The 7,125-nt window shown below is 42.5% G+C and overlaps 1 long non-coding RNA gene across 3 annotated transcripts; it reads right to left on the reverse strand.

The window, feature by feature from the left end:
• Positions 1–930: 930 nt before the first annotated feature.
• LOC139364184 (uncharacterized) lies at positions 931–6,138 on the reverse strand. Of its 3 annotated transcripts, none has more exons than XR_011625564.1 (3): positions 5,908–6,137; positions 4,438–4,826; positions 931–1,826 (listed from the first exon to the last, which is right to left on the reverse strand). It is a non-coding gene; the product is annotated as an uncharacterized lncRNA (long non-coding RNA). The 3 variants fall into 3 exon arrangements; XR_011625563.1 differs by having other exon boundaries at positions 932–1,826; positions 4,297–4,826; positions 5,908–6,138; XR_011625562.1 differs by having other exon boundaries at positions 932–1,826; positions 4,265–4,826; positions 5,908–6,138.
• Between the last annotated feature and the right edge of the window lie 987 nt (positions 6,139–7,125).

Below are 7,125 nucleotides of genomic sequence, written 5' to 3' on the forward strand. Positions count from 1 at the left end.
TGACCACAGGTCAGAAGCTGGGAGAGGCAAAGAATTGGTTCTTTCCTAGTGCCTCCACAGAGAGCACAGCCCAGCCGACACATGGAGTTCTGATTCCTGGCCTCAAAACTTTGAGTGTATAAATTTCTGTTGTTTTAAGCCACCCCTTTGTGGTCATTAGTTACAGGAGCTTCTGAAAATTAATATAACTGGTGACATTTAAAAATATTCCTGTTAAGGTGGACTCAACAGCTACTATAATAAGAATATTATGCCATTACTGTATTGCATTTTGTTTTTCAATTGCACTTTGAGAGTGGGAGGCTAAGGTAACCATATCTTATAGTGTGTTCATGGTGCATTATTGCTACCTGTCTTTCATTCATTCATTCATTCATCTCTTTCATCTCTATACTCCATTCTCACAGTCCCCATCCATCTTCAGTGTGTATTTAATGAATTCTTGTAAAATGAATTTTGCTTTCTGTGCATGTATTTTAATTTGCTTAAATGTTGCATTTTAAAACATTTTCTTTTTTCACTCATGTTTTAAGATGTCCTCCCTGGCTGGGCACAGTGGCTCACACCTGTAATCCCAGCACTTTGGGAGGATGAGGTGGGCGGATCACCAGGTCAGGAGATCGAGACCATCCTGGCTAACATGGTGAAAACCCATCTCTACTAAAAATACAAAAAATTAGCCGGGCGTGGTGGCGGGCGCCTGTAGTCCCAGCTACTCGGGAGGTTGAAGCAGGAGAATGGCGTGAACCCAGGAGGTGGAGCTTGCAGTGAGCCGAGACTCCGCCACTGCACTCCAGCCTGGGCAACAGAGCGAGACTCTGTCTCAAAAAGGGAAAAAAAAAAAAGATGTCCTCCCAAGTGTACGTCCAACCTGTTGGTTTTAACTGCTTCATGATCCCCCACAGTCTATACAGCCCCTCTTGACAGTCCACTTTGCCTGTGATGGCCCCATGCTGCCTGCAGTGTTTTCCCAGTACACATGCTGCTGGGGTAAATGTCTGCAGGCCAGTCCCCTTATGGGTTGTAAGAATTTATTTGGGCCATAATATCTTGGGCTGGCATTTATTAAGCACGCATTATGTGCCAGGCATGGTGTAAAGCACTTCCCACCTCTTTTAAGCATTTATTTTTCCAACTCCACTTGACATTCATGTAACTAAGGAGTGGAGACTTTTAAGACCGTGGAAAAACCACCCTCAGCAAGAAATAAAACTGGGATTCAGACCAGATGTGCTTGACCCAGGAAATAAACACTGCTTTTCAAACTTTCAAACTTTAAACACGATTCTTTAAACTTCAAGTCACTGAAACTCAATATCCAGCAGATTTGTTGTTAACGATCGGATGACAATAGTTCCTTATATTTTCATACGATGTATGGTTTAAAAAGGACATATATATCATCTTATTAAATCTTCGCAGAGGAAATGGAGAGAGGAGTTACGCCGAGAAACACGCAGCTGATAACGGGATTCAAACTCAAGATCGGGTCCTCTAACCCCAAGTTCCGTCATCATTTTTCACAGTGTAAAAGCAGAAAGTATGCTCACCTTTGGAGACAAGGTTGATTTTTGGATCATGAGAAGTACATAAGTATTGTTTGTGATTGACATAAGCCAACATTTCCCACGTGATGGTCAGTTCACTGAGAGGCACTCTGTCCGTCAAAGACCAACAGTCCATCCCTTCAACCTCTATGTCTGAGGGGGATGAAGTCCTCCCTGGACATGCCCTCCTGTGTCTGCTCACGCTGATTTATAAGCCAGGAGAGACCTCACTGTTGTGTACATTTCTCATGGGAACGTTGGAATAAGTAGACTGGAGGCCTGGTGGAAGTAATGGCTGTACTAAACAAATTAGTTGTAGAACAAAATTTCTGGGAAAATATTTAAACTACCTAAGAGCACACACTGTTTTCAAGCATCCTCAAGCACTTCCCAAGCATCCTTTGCCATCCAAACAAATGACGGACTAATTACAAGCCATTCTTATCTATTCATTAAGCCTCATCCTCTGAAGGCTGCTACTTAACCGTACGCTGGCCTACTTCTGGCTAGTGTGTGTCCTTGAAGGAGATAAAATTGGATTTCTTTAAAGATATTTTCTAGATCCAATTTCTCACCATTCAGTGGGAAGGTCCTTCAGATAATGAGTCTGAATTGATGAGGTTTTGTGGTCACTGTGCTTTAATGTCTTATTCACGTTGCCCAGAACTCACCAATTGAAGAAATGCGAATCTGTGATGGCATTTACCCAAATTGTGCACCACTTATGGATTATTTGGAAGAACTTAAATTGTAGCCTTGATTGAGGTTTTACTTGAAAGTAAGTATAACAGGGGAAAAAGCAAGAGATGGCCAAATACTTGGAAAGGAAAATGCCCAAGTGGAATTTGAGTTTTAGGCAATTTTAGGATTCTCTCTGCTTTGTCGTTTGTCCACTAACCAAGGCTACTCCACCCGTGTCTCATGCTCAGCCAATAACTACAACCAAATCAGAAATCTCTGCTGTCCAAGGCACTCCTGAAGCTCCCTGCTCATCCCCTGCTTGTGGAACCCAGCCAGCATGAACCTCAGCCCATCACTGTGGCCCCTGTCATGTGACTTGGGACCTGAACCTGGGCCCCAGGCCTGTCTTCTCCCCATTTTCTATTATGTTTGCTACCTTTTTCCCTGCTTTTGAGAGATCAGCTCTTAATTGCCTCACTGCAAAGCTCCAAGACTCTCCAGGCTTCATACAACATTCAGGCTCCCCTGTCAGAGGGAACACTCCTATTTTGGGTTCTTGGTTAAAGCCTCGCGAGATGTGGTTAGTCCCTTCTTTACAAGATGGGTTCTTGGAGAGTGCATCAGTTTCCTAGGGCTGCAATGACACAGTGCCATAAAGTTGGTAACTTAAAACATCAGAAATTTATTCTCCCTAGTTCTGGAGGTCCAAAGTCAGAATTCAAGGTGTTGGCAGGGCCATATTCTCCCTGAAGACTGTGATACAGGATAGTTTTTTGTTTTGTTTTGTTTGCCTCTTCCTCACTTTTCTGTGGTTGCTGGTAAACTTTGGTGTTCCTTGGCTTCATTCTCTGCCCCCATCTTCACGTGGCAGTCTCCCTTTGTGTGTCTCTTCTCTTTAATCTAGTATAACCTCATTTTAACTTAATTATCACTGCAAAGACCCTGTTTCCAAATAAGGCCACATTGTGGGGTTCCAGATAGAACTAACTTTTGGAGAGGCACTATTCAACCCAACACAGAGAGATACCAATATTTATATCACATAAGATGACCACTCTGGGATACTGGTATATATATAGGATGAGAGAAGATGAAAGTTTTCATTTATCCATCCATCTATTCATCTATCCATCTATCCAATGTATATTTGCTAAACAATAATTATGGACTAAGTACAGTTTTATACCAATAAAGCCAGCAATCCTAGACCCTTCTTTCAAGGTACTTATAGTTCAGAACTAGTGGTAAGCAATGAAAACAACCAAAAGTGTTTCAAGAGAAGATGGCCACAAATCAGGTGTGATATGGATTCAGGCCAGGAAGCGACCACATCCAACAAAATAAATGAGGTGAGACTTTGTGGAAGAGATGCATTTGGACCATCATCTCAAGATTTACAAGCATATGAAAAAGGGCTTAGGAGAAAGGAACTACAATGACTGAGATTTATGTAAACTTGGGTCAAAAATATCTCATTATTTTATCTGAACAAAGTTTGTTTCTTAGAAAATTTTGTGTGCAATTGGATGATAACATTTTTCTTCACGCATCAGTATTTTCGGAAGAGCAAATGTGCCTAACCACTTCTCCTATTGTCAGCCCACAGAATATAAAGGGCATGGTGTCTGCTGTTGTAAATTTCCTGGGATGAGAGATCCATCAAGTTATTTCCATGTGTATAATAAACTACCAAGGACAGAGTTCAAGTCTGAGAGCAACTTTGGGCTATAAGTGACTTACTTTCCCACATGAATTATTAAGATGATTACACCATGTCTTGAGAATACATTGCTAAATGAAAAAATCTCAGAAAATGTACAGTCTTGATTTTTCAATAAAATTACACAAAAATCCAGCACAAAGAAATCTTATCCATTAGGAACTAGCAGTACAGCTTGGATGTCTAGTAATTAGAAACAGCAGTTTTTCTACAAGGCTCAAAGATATTCAGATATCCCAAATATAGCTTTCTTAAATATGTACACACACACACACATACACACTCTCTCACACACACGCACACACACAGAGGAAACCTTTGGATCTGTGCCAGACTTGGTGAAAATACCCATTTCGTTCCAAGCAGAATGCTCAGGCAGGGAGTTAAAGACCTCACTGTTGGGAGCGTCTTAGATGGATTATCCATGTGCTTACAGCTCAAGTTCTACTCCCCAGTCTTCTAAACAAATAAATAATTGAAGACCATTACCACTTTTTGGGCTGTCTTCACATGCTTCTTCGGCTCCCATCAAAGCCGAGCTCCATGTCAAAGGCAGCAGCCACCTTGAGCAGAGTCTCAGGGAGACGACTGATTAATTGCTTTTGCATTTTGGAAGTGCGTCCAAAGATGCTGTAAAATAGTGTTTGTTTTTGCTGTTGCCAAACCTTGTTTAGGAGGGCTCTGGAGGGTGACGATGATGTACTCAAGATGGTGAGAGAGGCGAGAGTAGCCCAGGTGTGCTTGCCAGCTCTGCTTCCTGTGAAGTTTCTAAACACAGGTATGGGAGGGGCTTGCGGGGTGGGATGAAGTGGAGATCCACACTGGTGACTCTGGTTTCAGCAACTCCCGGCCTTCTTCCGTTGGCATCGCTGGTGACTCTGCGTAAATCAAGACAACCAATTAGAGTTTCAAAAAATCCTAGATTTGCTGGCAATCAGGAGACAGAAATAGGAAACCAAGGACAGGCTTACCCTCCTGGGCGTCGTGGGTGCCAGAGACCTTACTGAAATTCGGTAATAGATGACACGGAGCACGGACTCATTTCGTTACGGCAAATTCTGTCAACATGAGCAGGCCTCACACTGCGCTCTGCCTCTCTGCCTCTTGCTCTATCAACTCCACATGTTGCCCCAGTGGCCGTCTTTGTACTTAATAGAACTTGTCAAAACATATCTATCAGTTGTGCGGAGAGCAGACTTGGGTGGTCAGGGGGGCGCTGGCCAGGGATGGACTGCCGTTCCTGGCAGCCACACGTGTCCTCCTGCCCAGTTCTCCCCCAAATTAAGGGGGAATCGGCACATACTGTTGAGTCACTGGGTTTTTAAACCGTTCTCACACCAGCAACTGCTTTAACAGCACACTGGTGTTTATTTGAAGTCCCTGATCTCTACTTTCATGTGGATATTTGGTGGTTCTCGAAATTGTGAGAGGAACAAAATGTGTTTCCATTTGCTTTGAGGAGTTTTTAATACTTCGAATATCTTTACAGACATACACACAAATATATAAAAGTATGTGGATATACATTAGTTTATATATTTGCATATGTATATATTAAGTAGAACGGATGTACTATATATATGTGTGTACACACACAATATAGCAACACTTTATGTACAAACTGATATGGACATATTATCTACACACACATCCACACATGCGTTCGTATGTAAACGTGTGATAGTACTTATGGGCCAGACTGCATAAACACATAACCATTCCTGTCCTTGGACTCTCAATATAGCATGTCCTTCCAAGAAATTGGTCTGTGTGGTTCCCAGTGACATCTCCCTGCCAGGCGTCCGACTTTCCCTGAGCCATGTCCAAGGCCACTGGAATGCTTTGTGGCTGGCATCCAGCGGAGCCTCCCCCATCCACTGCTGGCCCAGGGCGAGGGAAAGGAGTTTCTGGAATAGTTCAAGATAATCATCGGCCAAGGAGAAATCCGGCAACACTCACCTCAGTGCCTTCCCTTTGTGCCACTGAGAATCTTCAGGGTCCCCAGATGGGATGGCAAGGTTCATCTTCATGGTGCTATTCCGTCATTTCATCTGAAACAAGTAGGCAGCACAAGGGTGTGGTGGGGCAGCTTGCTGTGTGGCAGGGAGCATGGGGGTGCAGCCCATCAGGCCTGGCTTCTGCAATTACTAGCTGCGAGGTCTTGAACAAATCAGTTTCTTTATTGGCAAAATGAGGCTAATAATACTGTGTTATCCAGGGAGGTAATACTAGCTGAGGTAATAAACAACCCTCAAATGTCAATGGCTTAATACAAGCTTTACTTCTTGCTCATGTCATAATCCAGTGGGGGTGAGCACAGCAGGAGGTGGGACAGAACATTCTGCTTCATAGAGCTGTTTTCAGTTCTGCCTTGTGGTACGGCCTAAGTGCCCCACTGGGTCCTCTCCTCCAGCCAGCCGATATGCAAAACAAGAGGGCACGGAGAAACAGAAGATTCATTTTAGAGGACAAGACTAGGAGTGGTGTGTGTCACTTTCAGCCATGTTCCAATGGCCAGAAATTAATCTCAGGGACCAACCTTTCTGCAGAGGAATCTGGGAAATTTTTTAGCTGAGTGTCAGGAGACAAATGAAAGGGGTTGTGTCAGCAACAATTTGGTGGGTTGTGAGGATTGTATGAGAACACGTATTTAAAGGTTTTAGTGCTGTGCTTACAGTAGGCACTCAAGTCATTGTATCTACATTGATTATTCTTACATTCAGTATTTGTCAGCCAGAAAAGAAATGTTTTGTAACATTTTAATGTCACATTTTAAGGTGATATTTACACACACACACACACACTGTGCTGTACTTTATTATATTGTACTTTAGTTACTATACTGTACTTACTACAATCAGGAAATACTGTTTGTTTGTTTACATTCTGCTATATTCTGGAAGTATTATAGAAGCAAAAGAAATGATACCTTCTCTCTAAAGAATCTAACTTATGAAATATGTATTCCTTGTTAGATTTTTTAAACATATATTTCATATTTCACAAGTCAGATATGAATATTCACTATATACACATGTATGTTTGTGTGTACACACACACACACACACACACACACACACACACAGAGTTTATTCTTGCTTGTGATCCAGGCATTCACCAGCTACAAGGTGGCATTTCATGTTCTAGGCTTGTGGGGTGGGTCTCTTCTCCTATATT

Source organism: Macaca nemestrina, chromosome 7, assembly GCF_043159975.1.
Source record: "Macaca nemestrina isolate mMacNem1 chromosome 7, mMacNem.hap1, whole genome shotgun sequence".
Lineage (NCBI taxonomy): Eukaryota > Metazoa > Chordata > Mammalia > Primates > Cercopithecidae > Macaca > Macaca nemestrina.